At 36.6% G+C, this 22,083-nt stretch overlaps 1 long non-coding RNA gene and 1 pseudogene across 1 annotated transcript; both read left to right on the forward strand.

Moving 5' to 3' along the window:
* Window positions 1-22,083, forward strand: part of LOC127921294 (dystrophin-like) — an 84,263-nt pseudogene that overhangs the window by 16,790 nt on the left and 45,390 nt on the right.
* LOC127921293 (uncharacterized) lies at window positions 6,161-8,640 on the forward strand. The gene is made up of 3 exons (XR_008108646.1): window positions 6,161-6,178; window positions 6,371-6,418; window positions 8,606-8,640. It is a non-coding gene; the product is annotated as an uncharacterized LOC127921293 (long non-coding RNA).

Genomic DNA, 22,083 nt, shown 5'->3' on the forward strand with positions numbered 1-22,083 from the left:
CCAGAGTCAGTGATATCTATCTGTGTACTAGTGATACCAGGTACGGCCCAGAGTCAGTGATATCTATCTGTGTACTAGTGATACCAGGTACAGCCCAGAGTCAGTGATATCTATCTGTGTACTAGTGATACCAGGTACAGCCCAGAGTCAGTCATACCTATCTGTGTACTAGTGATACCAGGTACAGCCCAGAGTCAGTGATATCTATCTGTGTACTAGTGATACCAGGTACAGCCCAGAGTCAGTGATATCTATCTGTGTACTAGTGATACCAGGTACAGCCCAGAGTCAGTGATATCTATCTGTGTACTAGTGATACCAGGTACAGCCCAGAGTCAGTGATATCTATCTGTGTACTAGTGATACCAGGTACAGCCCAGAGTCAGTGATATCTATCTGTGTACTAGTGATACCAGGTACAGCCCAGAGTCAGTGATATCTATCTGTGTACTAGTGATACCAGGTACAGCCCAGAGTCAGTGATATCTATCTGTGTACTAGTGATACCAGGTACAGCCCAGAGTCAGTGATATCTATCTGTACTAGTGATACCAGGTACAGCCCAGAGTCAGTGATATCTATCTGTGTACTAGTGATACCAGGTACAGCCCAGAGTCAGTGATATCTATCTGTGTACTAGTGATACCAGGTACAGCCCAGAGTCAGTGATATCTATCTGTGTACTAGTGATACCAGGTACAGCCCAGAGTCAGTGATATCTATCTGTGTACTAGTGATACCAGGTACAGCCCAGAGTCAGTGATATCTATCTGTGTACTAGTGATACCAGGTACAGCCCAGAGTCAGTGATATCTATCTGTGTACTAGTGATACCAGGTACAGCCCAGAGTCAGTGATATCTATCTGTGTACTAGTGATACCAGGTACAGCCCAGAGTCAGTGATATCTATCTGTGTCCTAGTGATACCAGGTACGGCCCAGAGTCAGTCATATCTATCTCTGTCTTAGTGATACCAGGTACAGCCCAGAGTCAGTGATATCTATCTGTGTACTAGTGATACCAGGTACAGCCCAGAGTCAGTGATATCTATCTGTGTACTAGTGATACCAGGTACAGCCCAGAGTCAGTGATATCTATCTGTGTACTAGTGATACCAGGTACAGCCCAGAGTCAGTGATATCTATCTGTGTACTAGTGATACCAGGTACAGCCCAGAGTCAGTGATATCTATCTGTGTACTAGTGATACCAGGTACAGCCCAGAGTCAGTGATTATTATTATATCTATATCTGTGGTCCTTCTGTAGCTCAGTTGGTAGAGCATGGCGCTTGTAACGCCAGGGTAGTGGGTTCGATTCCCGGGACCACCCATACGTAGAATGTATGCACACATGACTGTAAGTCGCTTTGGATAAAAGCGTCTGCTAAATGGCATATAGTATAGTATAGTATAGTATATAGTGATACCAGGTACGGCCCAGAGTCAGTCATATCTATCTCTGTATTAGTGATACCAGGTACGGCCCAGAGTCAGTGATATCTATCTCTGTCTTAGTGATACCAGGTACGGCCCAGAGTCAGTCATATCTATCTCTGTCTTAGTGATACCAGGTACGGCCCAGAGTCAGTCATATCTATCTCTGTCTTAGTGATACCAGGTACGGCCCAGAGTCAGTCATATCTATCTCTGTCTTAGTGATACCAGGTACGGCCCAGAGTCAGTCACATCTATCTCTGTCCTAGTGATACCAGGTACGGCCCAGAGTCAGTCATATCTATCTCTGTCTTAGTGATACCAGGTACGGCCCAGACAGAGAGAGGGTGAATATAAATCAAAGTTATTTAGTCTGCCTGGGAGCAAGACATCCTGGTCCGTGACTGGGCTGGATTTCTTCTTGTAGTCCGTGATTGACTGTAGACCCTGCCACATGCCTCTTGTGTCTGAGCCGTTGAATTGAGATTCTACTTTGTCTCTATACTGACGCTTAGCTTGTTTGATAGCCTTGCGGAGGAATAGCTGCACTGTTTGTATTCGGTCATGTTACCAGTCACCTGGGGCGGCAGCGTAGCCTAGTGGTTAGAGCGTTGGACTAGTAACCGGAAGGTTGCAGTTCAAACCCCGAGCTGACAAGGTACAAATCTGTCGTTCTGCCCCTGAACAGGCACTGTTCCCAGGCCGTCATTGAAAATAAGAATATGTTCTTAACTGACTTGCCTGGTTAAATAAAGGTTAAAAAAATTTAAAAAAAAAAAAGCATTTCGCGCTTTCAGTTTCACGCGAATGCTGCCATCAATCCACGGTTTCTGGTTAGGGAATGTTTTACTCGTTGCTATGGGAGCGACATCTTCAACCCACGTTCTAATGAACTCGCACACCGAATCAGCGTATTCGTCAATGTTGTTATCTGACGCAATACGAAACATATCCCAGTCCACGTGATGGAAGCAGTCTTGGAGTGTGGAATCAGCTTGGTCGGACCAGCGTTGGACAGATCTCAGCGTGGGAGCCTCTTGTTTTAGAGTCGTGGTCAGCTTTTCCGAAAGGAGGGCGGGGCAGGGCCTTATATGCGTCGCGGAAGTTAGAGTAACAATTATCCAAGGTTTTTCCACCCCTGGTTGAGCAATCGATATGCTGATAAAATTTAGGGATTCTTGTTTTCAGATTAGCCTTGTTAAAATCCCCAGCTACAATGAATGCAGCCTCCGGATAAATGGATTCCAGTTTGCAAAGAGTCAAATAAAGTTGTTCAGAGCCATCGATGTGTCTGCTTGGGGGATATATACGGCTGTGATTATAATCGAAGAGAATTCTCTTGGTAGATAATGCGGTCGACATTTGATTGTGAGGAATTCTAAATCAGGTGAACAGAAGGATTTGAGTTCCTGTATGTTTCTTTCATCACACCATGTCTCGTTAGCCATAAGGCATACGCCCCCGCCCCTCTTCTTACCAGAAAGATGTTTGTTTCTGTCGGCGCGATGCGTGGAAAAACCCGCTGGCTGCACCGATTCCGATAGCGTCTCTCCAGTGAGCCATGTTTCCGTGAAGCAAAGAACGTTACAGTCTCTGATGTCCCTCTGGAATGCTACCCTTGCTCGGATTTCATCAGCCTTGTTGTCAAGAGACTGGACATTGGCGAGAAGTATACTGGGGAGTGGTGCGCGATGTGCCCGTCTCCGGAGTCTGACCAGAAGACCGCCTCGTTTCCCTCTTTTACGGAGTCGTTTTTTTGGGTCGCTGGCTGGGATCCGTTGTCCTGGTTGAAAGGCAGAACACAGGATCCGCGTCGCGAAAATCATATTCTTGGTCGTACTGATGGTGAGTTGACGCTGATCTTATATTCAGTAGTTCTTCTCGACTGTATGTAATGAAACCTAAGATGACCTGGGGTACTAATGTAAGAAATAACACGTAAAAAAACAAAAAACTGCATAGTTTCCTAGGAACGCGAAGCGAGGCGGCCGTCTCTGTCGGCGCCGGAAGTAGTAAAGGACACTGATTGGCCTAAAATAAAAACTAAAGTGTGTGTGTGTGTGTGTGTGTGTGTGTGTCCAGGCCCTGGACACATTGCTGCGTCACCCTGAAGATGGGAGGAACCAGATCAGAGAGCTGTCTCAGACCCTGATGGACGGAGGAGTTCTGGATCAACTGATCCAGCACAAACTAGAGGCCTTCAACACACGCTGGGATGAACTCATGCAGAGGGTGAGGTCTTCTCTGTGTTAAACATACACACATACAGAGAGGCTGAGGCCTTCAACACACGCTGGGATGAACTCATGCAGAGGGTGAGGTCTTCTCTGTGTTAAACATACACACATACAGAGAGGCTGAGGCCTTCAACACACGCTGGGATGAACTCATGCAGAGGGTGAGGTCTTCTCTGTGTTAAACATACACACATACAGATGTAGGATCTTAATTCGATCACTCTTTTGTTACTGAGAATTTTCCTGCACAGTAGAAAATACAAGTGTGTAGTGTATTCAAGGTTTAAAAAGGCTTCTGAAGTGTGTAATTTCCACTCTAAAATGTGAGACTTGATTTGCCCTAACACTAAAGGTACGGCCCAGAGTCAGTCATAACACTAACACTAAAGGTATTAACCCCTACAAAGAAATGACCCTTAATTATTATCCACATAATAGTTCACATTTCCTGTTGCTGCAGGATTATTTTCCTGCTGTAGCAAACGGGCTCAAATGAAGACCCCACATCTGTAAAGAGAGGGTGAGGAGGGAAAGAGATATAGGCCTGGCTGACATCTGTGATAAAGACCTACTTCTCTGTCAGATTCTTACACACTGACAATTAGTCATAAGCACTCACAGGAACACGCGCACGCGCATACACAACACAATAAGGCTATGAAAATCCCTGTATTCATATTCATTCTGCAGTCATGTGATCCTCTATGAAATAACTGATTAATGCATAGCTCTTAAGCCTTTCTCCATTGTGCCAGTATCAGTGTGTCAGTATCAGTGTCTGTTAGTCTGTCTGTGTAGACTGACGCTAACTGGGGTCATGAAGTTCGGAGAATCCTCTTCCTGTATAGTTGTGATCTTTAAATGAGAATCCTCTTCCTGTATAGTTGTGATCTACAAAGGAGAATCCTCTTCCTGTATAGTTGTGATCTATAAAGGAGAATCCTCTTCCTGTATAGTTGTGATCTATAAAGGAGAATCCTCTTCCTGTATAGTTGTGATCTATAAAGGAGAATCCTCTTCCTGTATAGTTGTGATCTATAAAGGAGAATCCTCTTCCTGTATAGTTGTGATCTATAAAGGAGAATCCTCTTCCTGTATAGTTGTGATCTATAAAGGAGAATCCTCTTCCTGTATAGTTGTGATCTATAAAGGAGAATCCTCTTCCTGTATAGTTGTGATCTATAAAGGAGAATCCTCTTCATGTATAGTTGTGATCTATAAAGGAGAATCCTCTTCATGTATAGTTGTGATCTATAAAGGAGAAAGGTAGTGGAACTGTCACATGGCACTCAAGTATTTGTAAGTATGATGGTGACAGAGAAGGAAAGAAAGACAGACAGAAGGGCAGACAGACCGACAGATAGACAGGCAGGCCCGCAGATAGATAGACAGGCAGACAGACAGACCGAAAGGCAGACAGACAGACAGACAGACAGACAGACAGACAGGCAGACAGGCAGGCAGGCAGGCAGGCAGGCAGGCAGGCAGGCAGGCAGGCAGGCAGACAGGCAGACAGACAGACAGGCAGACAGACAGTCTTAGAGTCAGATAAAGAGCAGTGTTGGGATCACCTCATCTCCTTAACTGGCTGAATTGTAAAGTGAATTGTCCCCAGACCTGAGACAGAGACAGAGAGAGGTAGTAAATATCGCTCTGGAAATGAATTTGTTTTATTGAAACTCTGTAACTGATTCATATGTCTTGTTCTGCCCTGCACCTTACTGTGCTGCCTTAACTAGGCCCAATAACTACACTATACTGTAATACCTTACTGTGCTGCCTTAACTAGGCCCAATAACTACACTATACTGTAATACCTTACTGTGCAGCCTTAACTAGGCCCAATAACTACACTATACTGTAATGCCTTACTGTGCTGCCTTAACTAGGCCCAATAACTACACTATACTGTAATACCTTACTGTGCTGCCTTAACTAGGCCCAATAACTACACTATACTGTAATACCTTACTGTGCTGCCTTAACTAGGCCCAATAACTACACTATACTGTAATACCTTACTGTGCTGCCTTAACTAGGCCCAATAACTACACTATACTGTAATGCCTTACTGTGCTGCCTTAACTAGGCCCAATAACTACACTATACTGTAATACCTTACTGTGCTACCTTGTAGTAGTAGTTTACCTGTGGTGGTAGGTAGTAGTTTATTAGTGGTGGTAGGTAGTAGTTTATTAGTGGTGGTAGGTTGTAGTTTATTAGTGGTGGTAGGTAGTTGTTTATTAGTGGTGGCAGGTAGTAGTTTATTTGTGGTGGTAGATAGGTAGTATTAGTAGTTTATTAGTACTGGTAGGTAGTAGTTTATTAGTGGTGGTAGGTAGTAGTTTATTAGTAGTGGTAGGTAGTAGTTTATTAGTGGTGGTAGGTAGTAGTTTATTAGTGATGGTATGTAGTAGTTTATTAGTGGTGGTGGGTAGTAGTGTATTAGTGGTGGTAGGTAGTAGTTTATTAGTGGTGGTAGGTAGTAGTTTATTAGTGATGGTAGGTAGTAGTTTATTAGTGGTGGTTGGTAGTAGTTTATTAGTGGTGGTAGGTAGTAGTTTATTAGTGGTGGTAGGTAGTAGTTTATTAGTGGTGGTAGGTAGTAGTTTATTAGTGGTGGTGGGTAGTAGTTTATTAGTGGTGGTAGGTGGTAGTTTATTAGTGGTGGTAGGTAGTAGTTTATTAGTGGTGGTAGGTAGTAGTTTATTAGTGATGGTAGGTAGTAGTTTATTAGTGGTGGTAGGTAGTATTTTATTAGTGGTGGTAGATAGATAGTATTAGTAGTTTATTAGTACTGGTAGGTAGTAGTTTATTAGTGGTGGCAGGTAGTAGTTTATTAGTGGTGGTGGGTAGTAGTTTATTAGTGGTGGTAGGTGGTAGTTTATTAGTGGTGGTAGGTGGTAGTTTATTAGTGATGGTATGTAGTAGTTTATTAGTGGTGGTTGATAGGTAGGGTTAGTAGTTTATTAGTGATGGTAGGTGGTAGTTTATTAGTTATGGTAGGTAGTAGTTTATTAGTGGTGGTAGGTAGTAGTTTATTAGTGGTGGTGGGTAGTAGTTTATTAGTGGTGGTAGGTGGTAGTTTATTAGTGATGGTAGGTAGTAGTTTATTAGTGGTGGTAGGTAGTAGTTTATTAGTGGTGGTAGGTAGTAGTTTATTAGTGGTGGTAGGTAGTATTTTATTAGTGGTGGCAGATAGATAGTATTAGTAGTTTATTAGTACTGGTAGGTAGTAGTTTATTAGTGGTGGCAGGTAGTAGTTTATTAGTGATGGTGGGTAGTAGTTTATTAGTGGTGGTAGGTAGTAGTTTATTAGTGGTGGTAGGTAGTAGTTTATTAGTGGTGGCAGGTAGTAGTTTATTAGTGGTGGTGGGTAGTAGTTTATTAGTGGTGGTAGGTAGTAGTTTATTAGTGGTGGTAGGTAGTAGTTTATTAGTGGTGGTGGGTAGTAGTTTATTAGTGGTGGTAGGTGGTAGTTTATTAGTGATGGTATGTAGTAGTTTATTAGTGGTGGTTGATATGTAGTGTTAGTAGTTTATTAGTGGTGGTAGGTAGTAGTTTATTAGTGGTGGTGGATAGTAGTTTATTAGTGATGGTAGGTAGTAGTTTATTAGTACTGGTAGGTAGTAGTTTATTCGTGGTGGTAGATAGTAGTTTATTAGTGGTGGTAGATAGTAGTTTATTAGTGGTGGTAGGTTGTAGTTTATTAGTGGTGGTGGGTAGTAGTTTATTAGTGATGGTAGGTAGTAGTTTATTAGTACTGGTAGGTAGTACTTTATTAGTGGTGGTAGATAGTAGTTTATTCGTGATGGTAGGTAGTAGTTTATTAGTGGTGGTTGATAGGTAGTGTTAGTAGTTTATTAGTGGTGGTAGGTAGTAGTTTATTAGTGGTGGTAGGTAGTAGTTTATTAGTGGTGGTTGTTAGTAGTTTATTAGTGGTGGTAGATAGTAGTTTATTAGTGATGGTATGTAGTAGTTTATTAGTGGTGGTAGGTAGTAGTTTATTAGTGGTGGTTGATAGGTAGTGTTAGTAGTTTATTAGAGGTGGTAGATAGTAGTTTATTAGTGGTGGTAGATAGTAGTTTATTAGTGGTGGTGGGTAGTAGTTTATTACGTAGAATGTATGCACACATGACTGTAAGTCGCTTTGGATAAAAGCGTCTGCTAAATGGCATATATTATTAGTGATGGTAGGTAGTAGTTTATTAGTGATGGTAGGTAGTAGTTTATTAGTGGTGGTTGATAGGTAGTGTTAGTAGTTTATTAGTGGTGGTAGGTAGTAGTTTATTAGTGATGGTAGGTAGTAGTTTATTAGTGGTGGTGGGTAGTAGTTTATTAGTGATGGTAGGTAGTAGTTTATTAGTGATGGTATGTAGTAGTTTATTAGTGGTGGTTGATAGGTAGTGTTAGTAGTTTATTAGTGATGGTAGGTAGTAGTTTATTAGTGGTGGTAGGTAGTAGTTTATTAGTGATGGTAGGTAGTAGTTTATTAGTGATGGTAGGTAGTAGTTTATTAGTGATGGTATGTAGTAGTTTATTAGTGGTGGTTGATAGGTAGTGTTAGTAGTTTATTAGTGGTGGTAGATAGTAGTTTATTAGTGGTGGTGGGTAGTAGTTTATTAGTGGTGGTAGATAGTAGTTTATTAGTGGTGGTAGATAGTAGTTTATTAGTGATGGTAGGTAGTAGTTTATTAGTGGTGGTAGGTAGTAGTTTATTAGTGATGGTAGGTAGTAGTTTATTAGTGATGGTATGTAGTAGTTTATTAGTGGTGGTTGATAGGTAGTGTTAGTAGTTTATTAGTGGTGGTAGATAGTAGTTTATTAGTGGTGGTGGGTAGTAGTTTATTAGTGGTGGTAGATAGTAGTTTATTAGTGGGGGTAGATAGTAGTTTATTAGTGGTGGTAGATAGTAGTTTATTAGTGGTGGTAGGTAGTAGTTTATTAGTGGTGGTAGATAGTAGTTTATTAGTGATGGTAGGTAGTAGTTTATTAGTGATGGTATGTAGTAGTTTATTAGTGGTGGTGGGTAGTAGTTTATTAGTGGTGGTAGATAGTAGTTTATTAGTGGTGGTTGATCGGTAGTGTTAGTAGTTTATTAGAGGTGGTAGATAGTAGTTTATTAGTGGTTGATAGGTAGTGTTAGTAGTTTATTAGTGGTGGTAGATAGGTAGTGGTAGTAGTTTATTAGTGGTGGTAGATAGTAGTTTATTAGTGATGGTATGTAGTAGTTTATTAGTGGTGGTTTATAGGTAGTGTTAGTAGTTTATTAGTGGTGGTTTATAGGTAGTGTTAGTAGTTTATTAGTGGTGGTTTATAGGTAGTGTTAGTAGTTTATTAGTGGTGGTAGATAGTAGTTTATTAGTGGTGGTTTATAGGTAGTGTTAGTAGTTTATTACAGGTGGTAGATAGTAGTTTATTAGTGGTGGTAGATAGTAGTTTATTAGTGGTGGTAGATAGTAGTTTATTAGAGGTGGTAGATAGTAGTTTATTAGTGGTGGTAGATAGTAGTTTATTAGTGGTGGTAGATAGTAGTTTATTAGTGGTGGTAGATAGTAGTTTATTAGAGGTGGTAGATAGTAGTTTATTAGTGGTGGTAGATAGGTAGTGTTAGTAGTTTATTAGAGGTGGTAGATAGTAGTTTATTAGTGGTGGTAGATAGGTAGTGTTAGTAGTTTATTAGAGGTGGTAGATAGTAGTTTATTAGTGGTGGTAGATAGTAGTTTATTAGTGGTGGTAGATAGTAGTTTATTAGAGGTGGTAGATAGTAGTTTATTAGTGGTGGTAGATAGGTAGTGTTAGTAGTTTATTAGAGGTGGTAGATAGTAGTTTATTAGTGGTGGTTTATAGGTAGTGTTAGTAGTTTATTAGAGGTGGTAGATAGTAGTTTATTAGTGATGGTTTATAGGTAGTGTTAGTAGTTTATTAGAGGTGGTAGATAGTAGTTTATTAGTGATAGTTTATAGGTAGTATTAGTAGTTTATTAGAGGTGGTAGATAGTAGTTTATTAGTGATAGTTTATAGGTAGTGTTAGTAGTTTATTAGAGGTGGTAGATAGTAGTTTATTAGAGGTGGTAGATAGTAGTTTATTAGTGGTGGTTTATAGGTAGTGTTAGTAGTTTATTAGAGGTGGTAGATAGTAGTTTATTAGAGGTGGTAGATAATAGTTTATTAGTGGTGGTTTATAGGTAGTGTTAGTAGTTTATTAGAGGTGGTAGATAGTAGTTTATTAGAGGTGGTAGATAATAGTTTATTAGTGGTGGTTTATAGGTAGTGTTAGTAGTTTATTAGTGGTGGTAGATAGTAGTTTATTAGGTGGTAGATAGGTAGTGTTAGTAGTTTATTAGTGGTGGTAGATAGTAGTTTATTAGTGGTGGTTGATCGGTAGTGTTAGTAGTTTATTAGAGGTGATAGATAGTAGTTTATTAGTGGTGGTTGATAGGTAGTGTTAGTAGTTTATTAGTGGTGGTAGATAGTAGTTTATTAGTGGTGGTAGATAGTAGTTTATTAGTGGTGGTGGGTAGTAGTTTATTAGAGGTGGTAGATAGTAGTTTATTAGAGGTGGTAGATAGTAGTTTATTAGTGATGGTATGTAGTAGTTTATTAGTGGTGGTTTATAGGTAGTGTTAGTAGTTTATTAGTGGTGGTTTATAGGTAGTGTTAGTAGTTTATTAGTGGTGGTAGGTAGTAGTTTATTAGTGATGGTATGTAGTAGTTTATTAGTGATGGTTTATAGGTAGTGTTAGTAGTTTATTAGAGGTGGTAGATAGTAGTTTATTAGTGGTGGTAGATAGTAGTTTATTAGTGGTGGTTTATAGGTAGTGTTAGTAGTTTATTAGAGGTGGTAGATAGTAGTTTATTAGTGGTGGTTTATAGGTAGTGTTAGTAGTTTATTAGTGGTGGTTTATAGGTAGTGTTAGTAGTTTATTAGTGGTGGTAGATAGTAGTTTATTAGTGGTGGTTTATAGGTAGTGTTAGTAGTTTATTAGTGGTGGTAGATAGTAGTTTATTAGTGGTGGTTTATAGGTAGTGTTAGTAGTTTATTAGTGATGGTAGGTAGTAGTTTATTAGTGATGGTATGTAGTAGTTTATTAGTGATGGTTTATAGGTAGTGTTAGTAGTTTATTAGAGGTGGTAGATAGTAGTTTATTAGTGGTGGTTTATAGGTAGTGTTAGTAGTTTATTAGAGGTGGTAGATAGTAGTTTATTAGAGGTGGTAGATAGTAGTTTATTAGTGGTGGTTTATAGGTAGTGTTAGTAGTTTATTAGAGGTGGTAGATAGTAGTTTATTAGTGGTGGTTGATAGGTAGTGTTAGTAGTTTATTAGAGGTGGTAGATAGTAGTTTATTAGTGGTGGTTTATAGGTAGTGTTAGTAGTTTATTAGAGTTGGTAGATAGTAGTTTATTAGTGGTGGTAGATAGGTAGTGTTAGTAGTTTATTAGAGGTGGTAGATAGTAGTTTATTAGTGGTGGTTTATAGGTAGTGTTAGTAGTTTATTAGAGGTGGTAGATAGTAGTTTATTAGTGGTAGATAGGTAGTGTTAGTAGTTTATTAGTGGTGGTAGATAGTAGTTTATTAGAGGTGGTAGATAGTAGTTTATTAGAGGTAGTAGATAGTAGTTTATTAGTGATGGTAGATAGTAGTTTATTAGTGGTGGTTTATAGGTAGTGTTAGTAGTTTATTAGTGGTGGTTTATAGGTAGTGTTAGTAGTTTATTAGTGGTGGTGGGTAGTAGTTTATTAGTGATGGTATGTAGTAGTTTATTAGTGGTGGTTTATAGGTAGTGTTAGTAGTTTATTAGAGGTGGTAGATAGTAGTTTATTAGTGGTGGTTTATAGGTAGTGTTAGTAGTTTATTACAGGTGGTAGATAGTAGTTTATTAGTGGTGGTAGATAGTAGTTTATTAGTAGTGGTAGATAGTAGTTTATTAGAGGTGGTAGATAGTAGTTTATTAGTGGTGGTAGATAGTAGTTTATTAGTGGTGGTAGATAGTAGTTTATTAGTGGTGGTAGATAGTAGTTTATTAGAGGTGGTAGATAGTAGTTTATTAGTGGTGGTAGATAGGTAGTGTTAGTAGTTTATTAGAGGTGGTAGATAGTAGTTTATTAGTGGTAGATAGGTAGTGTTAGTAGTTTATTAGAGGTGGTAGATAGTAGTTTATTAGTGGTAGATAGTAGTTTATTAGTGTGGTAGATAGTAGTTTATTAGAGGTGGTAGATAGTAGTTTGGTGGTAGATAGGTAGTGTTAGTAGTTTATTAGAGGTGGTAGATAGTAGTTTATTAGTGGTGGTTTATAGGTAGTGTTAGTAGTTTATTAGAGGTGGTAGATAGTAGTTTATTAGTGATGGTTTATAGGTAGTGTTAGTAGTTTATTAGAGGTGGTAGATAGTAGTTTATTAGTGATAGTTTATAGGTAGTATTAGTAGTTTATTAGAGGTGGTAGATAGTAGTTTATTAGTGATAGTTTATAGGTAGTGTTAGTAGTTTATTAGAGGTGGTAGATAGTAGTTTATTAGAGGTGGTAGATAGTAGTTTATTAGTGGTGGTTTATAGGTAGTGTTAGTAGTTTATTAGAGGTGGTAGATAGTAGTTTATTAGAGGTGGTAGATAATAGTTTATTAGTGGTGGTTTTATAGGTAGTGTTAGTAGTTTATTAGAGGTGGTAGATAGTAGTTTATTAGAGGTGGTAGATAATAGTTTATTAGTGGTGGTTTATAGGTAGTGTTAGTAGTTTATTAGTGGTGGTAGATAGTAGTTTATTAGAGGTGGTAGATAGGTAGTGTTAGTAGTTTATTAGTGGTGGTAGATAGTAGTTTATTAGTGGTGGTTGATCGGTAGTGTTAGTAGTTTATTAGAGGTGGTAGATAGTAGTTTATTAGTGGTGGTTGATAGGTAGTGTTAGTAGTTTATTAGTGGTGGTAGATAGTAGTTTATTAGTGGTGGTAGATAGTAGTTTATTAGTGGTGGTGGGTAGTAGTTTATTAGGTGGTAGATAGTAGTTTATTAGAGGTGGTAGATAGTAGTTTATTAGTGATGGTATGTAGTAGTTTATTAGTGGTGGTTTATAGGTAGTGTTAGTAGTTTATTAGTGGTGGTTTATAGGTAGTGTTAGTAGTTTATTAGTGATGGTAGGTAGTAGTTTATTAGTGATGGTATGTAGTAGTTTATTAGTGATGGTTTTATAGGTAGTGTTAGTAGTTTATTAGAGGTGGTAGATAGTAGTTTATTAGTGGTGGTAGATAGTAGTTTATTAGTGTGGTTGATAGGTAGTGTTAGTAGTTTATTAGTGGTGGTAGATAGTAGTTTATTAGTGGTGGTTTATAGGTAATGTTAGTAGTTTATTAGAGGTGGTAGATAGTAGTTTATTAGTGGTGGTTTATAGGTAATGTTAGTAGTTTATTAGAGGTGGTAGATAGTAGTTTATTAGTGGTGGTTTATAGGTAGTGTTAGTAGTTTATTAGAGGTGGTAGATAGTAGTTTATTAGTGGTGGTTTATAGGTAGTGTTAGTAGTTTATTAGAGGTGGTAGATAGTAGTTTATTAGAGGTGGTAGATAGTATTTTATTAGAGGTGGTTTATAGGTAGTGTTAGTAGTTTATTAGAGGTGGTAGATAGTAGTTTATTAGTGGTGGTTTATAGGTAGTGTTAGTAGTTTATTAGAGGTGGTAGATAGTAGTTTATTAGAGGTGGTAGATAGTAGTTTATTAGAGGTGGTTTATAGGTAGTGTTAGTAGTTTATTAGAGGTGGTAGATAGTAGTTTATTAGTGGTGGTTGATAGGTAGTGTTAGTAGTTTATTAGAGGTAGATAGTAGTTTATTAGTGGTGGTTTATAGGTAGTGTTAGTAGTTTATTAGAGTTGGTAGATAGTAGTTTATTAGTGGTGGTAGATAGGTAGTGTTTAGTTTATTAGAGGTGGTAGATAGTAGTTTATTAGTGGTGGTTTATAGGTAGTGTTAGTAGTTTATTAGAGGTGGTAGATAGTAGTTTATTAGTGGTGGTAGATAGTAGTTTATTAGTGGTGGTTTATAGGTAGTGTTAGTAGTTTATTAGAGGTGGTAGATAGTAGTTTATTAGTGGTGGTTTATAGGTAGTGTTAGTAGTTTATTAGAGGTGGTAGATAGTAGTTTATTAGTGGTGGTAGATAGGTAGTGTTAGTAGTTTATTAGAGGTGGTAGATAGTAGTTTATTAGTGGTAGTTTATAGGTAGTGTTAGTAGTTTATTAGAGGTGGTAGATAGTAGTTTATTAGTGGTGGTTTATAGGTAGTGTTAGTAGTTTATTAGAGGTGGTAGATAGTAGTTTATTAGAGGTGGTTTATAGGTAGTGTTAGTAGTTTATTAGAGGTGGTAGATAGTAGTTTATTAGTGATGGTTTATAGGTAGTGTTAGTAGTTTATTAGAGGTGGTAGATAGTAGTTTATTAGGTGGTAGATAGTAGTTTATTAGTGGTGGTAGGTAGTAGTTTATTAGAGGTGGTAGATAGTAGTTTATTAGAGGTGGTAGATAGTAGTTTATTAGTGGTGGTTGATAGGTAGTGTTAGTAGTTTATTAGAGGTGGTAGATAGTAGTTTATTAGTGGTGGTTGATAGGTAGTGTTAGTAGTTTATTAGTGGTGGTAGATAGTAGTTTATTAGTGGTGGTAGATAGTAGTTTATTAGTGGTGGTGGGTAGTAGTTTATTAGAGGTGGTAGATAGTAGTTTATTAGAGGTGGTAGATAGTAGTTTATTAGTGGTGGTTGATAGGTAGTGTTAGTAGTTTATTAGTGGTGGTAGATAGTAGTTTATTAGTGGTGGTTGATAGGTAGTGTTAGTAGTTTATTAGAGGTGGTAGATAGTAGTTTATTAGTGGTGGTTGATAGGTAGTGTTAGTAGTTTATTAGTGGTGGTAGATAGTAGTTTATTAGTGGTGGTGGGTAGTAGTTTATTAGAGGTGGTAGACAGTAGTTTATTAGAGGTGGTAGATAGTAGTTTATTAGTGGTGGTTGATAGGTAGTGTTAGTAGTTTATTAGTGGTGGTAGATAGTAGTTTATTAGTGGTGGTTTATAGGTAGTGTTAGTAGTTTATTAGTGATGGTTTATAGGTAGTGTTAGTAGTTTATTAGAGGTGGTAGATAGTAGTTTATTAGAGGTGGTTTATAGGTAGTGTTAGTAGTTTATTAGAGGTGGTAGATAGTAGTTTATTAGAGGTGGTAGATAGTAGTTTATTAGTGGTGGTTTATAGGTAGTGTTAGTAGTTTATTAGAGGTGGTAGATAGTAGTTTATTAGTGGTGGTGGGTAGTAGTTTATTAGAGGTGGTAGATAGTAGTTTATTAGTGGTGGTGGGTAGTAGTTTATTAGAGGTGGTAGATAGTAGTTTATTAGTGGTGGTTTATAGGTAGTGTTAGTAGTTTATTAGAGGTGGTAGATAGTAGTTTATTAGTGGTGGTTGATAGGTGGTGTTAGTAGTTTATTAGAGGTGGTAGATAGTAGTTTATTAGTGGTGGTTGATAGGTAGTGTTAGTAGTTTATTAGAGGTGGTAGATAGTAGTTTATTAGTGGTGGTAGATAGTAGTTTATTAGAGGTGGTAGATAGTAGTTTATTAGTGGTGGTAGATAGTAGTTTATTAGTGGTGGTAGATAGGTAGTGTTAGTAGTTTATTAGGTGGTAGATAGTAGTTTATTAGTGGTGGTAGATAGTAGTTTATTAGTGGTGGTAGATAGTAGTTTATTAGTGGTGGTTTATAGGTAGTGTTAGTAGTTTATTAGAGGTGGTAGATAGTAGTTTATTAGTGGTGGTAGATAGTAGTTTATTAGAGGTGGTAGATAGTAGTTTATTAGTGGTGGTAGATAGTAGTTTATTAGTGGTGGTAGATAGTAGTGTTAGTAGTTTATTAGAGGTGGTAGATAGTAGTTTATTAGTGGTGGTTGATAGGTAGTGTTAGTAGTTTATTAGAGGTGGTAGATAGTAGTTTATTAGTGGTGGTAGATAGTAGTTTATTAGAGGTGGTAGATAGTAGTTTATTAGTGGTGGTAGATAGTAGTTTATTAGTGGTGGTAGATAGGTAGTGTTAGTAGTTTATTAGAGGTGGTAGATAGTAGTTTATTAGTGGTGGTAGATAGTAGTTTATAGTGGTGGTAGATAGTAGTTTATTAGTGGTGGTAGATAGTAGTTTATTAGTGGTGGTTTTATAGGTAGTGTTAGTAGTTTATTAGAGGTGGTAGATAGTAGTTTATTAGTGGTGGTAGATAGGTAGTGTTAGTAGTTTATTAGAGGTGGTAGATAGTAGTTTATTAGAGGTGGTAGATAGTAGTTTATTAGAGGTGGTTTATAGGTAGTGTTAGTAGTTAATTAGAGGTGGTAGATAGTAGTTTATTAGTGGTGGTTTATAGGTAGTGTTAGTAGTTTATTAGAGGTGGTAGATAGTAGTTTATTAGAGGTGGTTTTATAGGTAGTGTTAGTAGTTTATTAGAGGTGGTAGATAGTAGTTTATTAGTGGTGGTTTATAGGTAGTGTTAGTAGTTTATTAGAGGTGGTAGATAGTAGTTTATTATAGGTGGTAGATAGTAGTTTATTAGTGGTGGTTTATAGGTAGTGTTAGTAGTTTATTAGAGGTGGTAGATAGTAGTTTATTAGTGGTGGTTTTATAGGTAGTGTTAGTAGTTTATTAGAGGTGGTAGATAGTAGTTTATTTGGTAGATAGGTAGTGTTAGTAGTTTATTAGAGGTGGTAGATAGGTAGTGTTAGTAGTTTATTAGAGGTGGTAGATAGTAGTTTATTAGTGGTGGTTTATAGGTAGTGTTAGTAGTTTATTAGAGGTGGTGGGTAGTAGTTTATTAGAGGTGGTAGATAGTAGTTTATTAGTGGTGGTTTATAGGTAGTGTTAGTAGTTTATTAGAGGTGGTAGATAGTAGTTTATTAGTGGTGGTTGATAGGTAGTGTTAGTAGTTTATTAGAGGTGGTAGATAGTAGTTTATTAGTGGTGGTTTATAGGTAGTGTTAGTAGTTTATTAGAGTTGGTAGATAGTAGTTTATTAGTGGTGGTAGATAGGTAGTGTTAGTAGTTTATTAGAGGTGGTAGATAGTAGTTTATTAGTGGTGGTTTATAGGTAGTGTTAGTAGTTTATTAGAGGTGGTAGATAGTAGTTTATTAGTGGTGGTAGATAGGTAGTGTTAGTAGTTTATTAGTGGTGGTAGATAGTAGTTTATTAGAGGTGGTAGATAGTAGTTTATTAGAGGTAGTAGATAGTAGTTTATTAGTGATGGTATGTAGTAGTTTATTAGTGGTGGTTTATAGGTAGTGTTAGTAGTTTATTAGTGGTGGTTTATAGGTAGTGTTAGTAGTTTATTAGTGATGGTAGGTAGTAGTTTATTAGTGATGGTATGTAGTAGTTTATTAGTGATGGTTTATAGGTAGTGTTAGTAGTTTATTAGAGGTGGTAGATAGTAGTTTATTAGTGGTGGTTTATAGGTAGTGTTAGTAGTTTATTACAGGTGGTAGATAGTAGTTTATTAGTGGTGGTAGATAGTAGTTTATTAGTGGTGGTAGATAGTAGTTTATTAGAGGTGGTAGATAGTAGTTTATTAGTGGTGGTAGATAGTAGTTTATTAGTGGTGGTAGATAGTAGTTTATTAGTGGTGGTAGATAGTAGTTTATTAGAGGTGGTAGATAGTAGTTTATTAGTGGTGGTAGATAGGTAGTGTTAGTAGTTTATTAGAGGTGGTAGATAGTAGTTTATTAGTGGTGGTAGATAGGTAGTGTTAGTAGTTTATTAGAGGTGGTAGATAGTAGTTTATTAGTGGTGGTAGATAGTAGTTTATTAGTGGTGGTAGATAGTAGTTTATTAGAGGTGGTAGATAGTAGTTTATTAGTGGTGGTAGATAGGTAGTGTTAGTAGTTTATTAGAGGTGGTAGATAGTAGTTTATTAGTGGTGGTTTATAGGTAGTGTTAGTAGTTTATTAGAGGTGGTAGATAGTAGTTTATTAGTGATGGTTTATAGGTAGTGTTAGTAGTTTATTAGAGGTGGTAGATAGTAGTTTATTAGTGATAGTTTATAGGTAGTATTAGTAGTTTATTAGAGGTGGTAGATAGTAGTTTATTAGTGATAGTTTATAGGTAGTGTTAGTAGTTTATTAGAGGTGGTAGATAGTAGTTTATTAGTGGTGGTTTATAGGTAGAGTTAGTAGTTTATTAGAGGTGGTTTATAGGTAGTGTTAGTAGTTTATTAGTGGTGGTGGGTAGTAGTTTATTAGAGGTGGTAGATAGTAGTTTATTAGTGATGGTATGTAGTAGTTTATTAGTGATGGTATGTAGTAGTTTATTAGTGGTGGTTTATAGGTAGTGTTAGTAGTTTATTAGTGGTGGTTTATAGGTAGTGTTAGTAGTTTATTAGAGGTGGTAGATAGTAGTTTATTAGTGGTAGATAGTAGTTTATTAGAGGTGGTAGATAGTAGTTTATTAGTGGTGGTAGATAGTAGTTTATTAGTGGTGGTAGATAGGTAGTGTTAGTAGTTTATTAGAGGTGGTAGATAGTAGTTTATTAGTGGTGGTAGATAGTAGTTTATTAGTGGTGGTAGATAGTAGTTTATTAGTGGTGGTAGATAGTAGTTTATTAGTGGTGGTTTATAGGTAGTGTTAGTAGTTTATTAGTGATGGTATGTAGTAGTTTATTAGTGGTGGTTTATAGGTAGTGTTAGTAGTTTATTAGAGGTGGTAGATAGTAGTTTATTAGAGGTGGTAGATAGTATTTTATTAGAGGTGGTTTATAGGTAGTGTTAGTAGTTTATTAGAGGTGGTAGATAGTAGTTTATTAGTGGTGGTTTATAGGTAGTGTTAGTAGTTTATTAGAGGTGGTAGATAGTAGTTTATTAGAGGTGGTAGATAATAGTTTATTAGTGGTGGTTTATAGGTAGTGTTAGTAGTTTATTAGTGGTGGTAGATAGTAGTTTATTAGAGGTGGTAGATAGGTAGTGTTAGTAGTTTATTAGTAGTGGTAGATAGTAGTTTATTAGTGGTGGTTGATCGGTAGTGTTAGTAGTTTATTAGAGGTGGTAGATAGTAGTTTATTAGTGGTGGTTGATAGGTAGTGTTAGTAGTTTATTAGTGGTGGTAGATAGTAGTTTATTAGTGGTGGTAGATAGTAGTTTATTAGTGGTGGTGGGTAGTAGTTTATTAGAGGTGGTAGATAGTAGTTTATTAGTGGTGGTATATAGTAGTTTATTAGTGATGGTATGTAGTAGTTTATTAGTGGTGGTTTATAGGTAGTGTTAGTAGTTTATTAGTGGTGGTTTATAGGTAGTGTTAGTAGTTTATTAGTGATGGTAGGTAGTAGTTTATTAGTGATGGTATGTAGTAGTTTATTAGTGATGGTTTATAGGTAGTGTTAGTAGTTTATTAGAGGTGGTAGATAGTAGTTTATTAGTGGTGGTAGATAGTAGTTTATTAGTGGTGGTTTATAGGTAGTGTTAGTAGTTTATTAGAGGTGGTAGATAGTAGTTTATTAGTGGTGGTTTATAGGTAGTGTTAGTAGTTTATTAGAGGTGGTAGATAGTAGTTTATTAGTGGTGGTTTATAGGTAATGTTAGTAGTTTATTAGAGGTGGTAGATAGTAGTTTATTAGTGGTGGTTTATAGGTAGTGTTAGTAGTTTATTAGAGGTAGATAGTAGTTTATTAGTGGTGGTTTATAGGTAGTGTTAGTAGTTTATTAGAGGTGGTAGATAGTAGTTTATTAGAGGTGGTAGATAGTAGTTTATTAGTGGTGGTTGATAGGTAGTGTTAGTAGTTTATTAGAGGTGGTAGATAGTAGTTTATTAGTGGTGGTTTATAGGTAGTGTTAGTAGTTTATTAGAGGTGGTGGGTAGTAGTTTATTAGAGGTGGTAGATAGTAGTTTATTAGTGGTGGTTTATAGGTAGTGTTAGTAGTTTATTAGAGGTGGTAGATAGTAGTTTATTAGTGGTGGTTTATAGGTAGTGTTAGTAGTTTATTAGAGGTGGTAGATAGTAGTTTATTAGTGGTGGTTTATAGGTAGTGTTAGTAGTTTATTAGAGGTGGTAGATAGTAGTTTATTAGTGGTGGTAGATAGTAGTTTATTAGTGGTGGTTTATAGGTAGTGTTAGTAGTTTATTAGAGGTGGTAGATAGTAGTTTATTAGTGGTGGTAGATAGTAGTTTATTAGTGGTGGTTTATAGGTAGTGTTAGTAGTTTATTAGAGGTGGTAGATAGTAGTTTATTAGTGGTGGTTTATAGGTAGTGTTAGTAGTTTATTAGAGGTGGTAGATAGTAGTTTATTAGTGGTGGTAGATAGTAGTTTATTAGTGGTGGTTTATAGGTAGTGTTAGTAGTTTATTAGAGGTGGTAGATAGTAGTTTATTAGTGGTGGTTTATAGGTAGTGTTAGTAGTTTATTAGAGGTGGTAGATAGTAGTTTATTAGAGGTGGTTTATAGGTAGTGTTAGTAGTTTATTAGAGGTGGTAGATAGTAGTTTATTAGTGATGGTTTATAGGTAGTGTTAGTAGTTTATTAGAGGTGGTAGATAGTCGTTTATTAGAGGTGGTAGATAGTAGTTTATTAGTGGTGGTGGGTAGTAGTTTATTAGAGGTGGTAGATAGTAGTTTATTAGAGGTGGTAGATAGTAGTTTATTAGTGGTGGTTGATAGGTAGTGTTAGTAGTTTATTAGAGGTGGTAGATAGTAGTTTATTAGTGGTGGTTGATAGGTAGTGTTAGTAGTTTATTAGTGGTGGTAGATAGTAGTTTATTAGTGGTGGTAGATAGTAGTTTATTAGTGGTGGTGGGTAGTAGTTTATTAGAGGTGGTAGATAGTAGTTTATTAGAGGTGGTAGATAGTAGTTTATTAGTGGTGGTTGATAGGTAGTGTTAGTAGTTTATTAGTGGTGGTAGATAGTAGTTTATTAGTGGTGGTTGATAGGTAGTGTTAGTAGTTTATTAGAGGTGGTAGATAGTAGTTTATTAGTGGTGGTTGATAGGTAGTGTTAGTAGTTTATTAGTGGTGGTAGATAGTAGTTTATTAGTGGTGGTGGGTAGTAGTTTATTAGAGGTGGTAGACAGTAGTTTATTAGAGGTGGTAGATAGTAGTTTATTAGTGGTGGTTGATAGGTAGTGTTAGTAGTTTATTAGTGGTGGTAGATAGTAGTTTATTAGTGGTGGTTTATAGGTAGTGTTAGTAGTTTATTAGTGATGGTTTATAGGTAGTGTTAGTAGTTTATTAGAGGTGGTAGATAGTAGTTTATTAGAGGTGGTTTATAGGTAGTGTTAGTAGTTTATTAGAGGTGGTAGATAGTAGTTTATTAGAGGTGGTAGATAGTAGTTTATTAGTGGTGGTTTATAGGTAGTGTTAGTAGTTTATTAGAGGTGGTAGATAGTAGTTTATTAGTGGTGGTGGGTAGTAGTTTATTAGAGGTGGTAGATAGTAGTTTATTAGTGGTGGTGGGTAGTAGTTTATTAGAGGTGGTAGATAGTAGTTTATTAGTGGTGGTTTATAGGTAGTGTTAGTAGTTTATTAGAGGTGGTAGATAGTAGTTTATTAGTGGTGGTTGATAGGTGGTGTTAGTAGTTTATTAGAGGTGGTAGATAGTAGTTTATTAGTGGTGGTTGATAGGTAGTGTTAGTAGTTTATTAGAGGTGGTAGATAGTAGTTTATTAGTGGTGGTAGATAGTAGTTTATTAGAGGTGGTAGATAGTAGTTTATTAGTGGTGGTAGATAGTAGTTTATTAGTGGTGGTAGATAGGTAGTGTTAGTAGTTTATTAGAGGTGGTAGATAGTAGTTTATTAGTGGTGGTAGATAGTAGTTTATTAGTGGTGGTAGATAGTAGTTTATTAGTGGTGGTTTATAGGTAGTGTTAGTAGTTTATTAGAGGTGGTAGATAGTAGTTTATTAGTGGTGGTAGATAGTAGTTTATTAGAGGTGGTAGATAGTAGTTTATTAGTGGTGGTAGATAGTAGTTTATTAGTGGTGGTAGATAGGTAGTGTTAGTAGTTTATTAGAGGTGGTAGATAGTAGTTTATTAGTGGTGGTTGATAGGTAGTGTTAGTAGTTTATTAGAGGTGGTAGATAGTAGTTTATTAGTGGTGGTAGATAGTAGTTTATTAGAGGTGGTAGATAGTAGTTTATTAGTGGTGGTAGATAGTAGTTTATTAGTGGTGGTAGATAGGTAGTGTTAGTAGTTTATTAGAGGTGGTAGATAGTAGTTTATTAGTGGTGGTAGATAGTAGTTTATTAGTGGTGGTAGATAGTAGTTTATTAGTGGTGGTAGATAGTAGTTTATTAGTGGTGGTTTATAGGTAGTGTTAGTAGTTTATTAGAGGTGGTAGATAGTAGTTTATTAGTGGTGGTTTATAGGTAGTGTTAGTAGTTTATTAGAGGTGGTAGATAGTAGTTTATTAGAGGTGGTAGATAGTAGTTTATTAGAGGT

Source organism: Oncorhynchus keta, unplaced genomic scaffold, assembly GCF_023373465.1.
Source record: "Oncorhynchus keta strain PuntledgeMale-10-30-2019 unplaced genomic scaffold, Oket_V2 Un_contig_2190_pilon_pilon, whole genome shotgun sequence".
Lineage (NCBI taxonomy): Eukaryota > Metazoa > Chordata > Actinopteri > Salmoniformes > Salmonidae > Oncorhynchus > Oncorhynchus keta.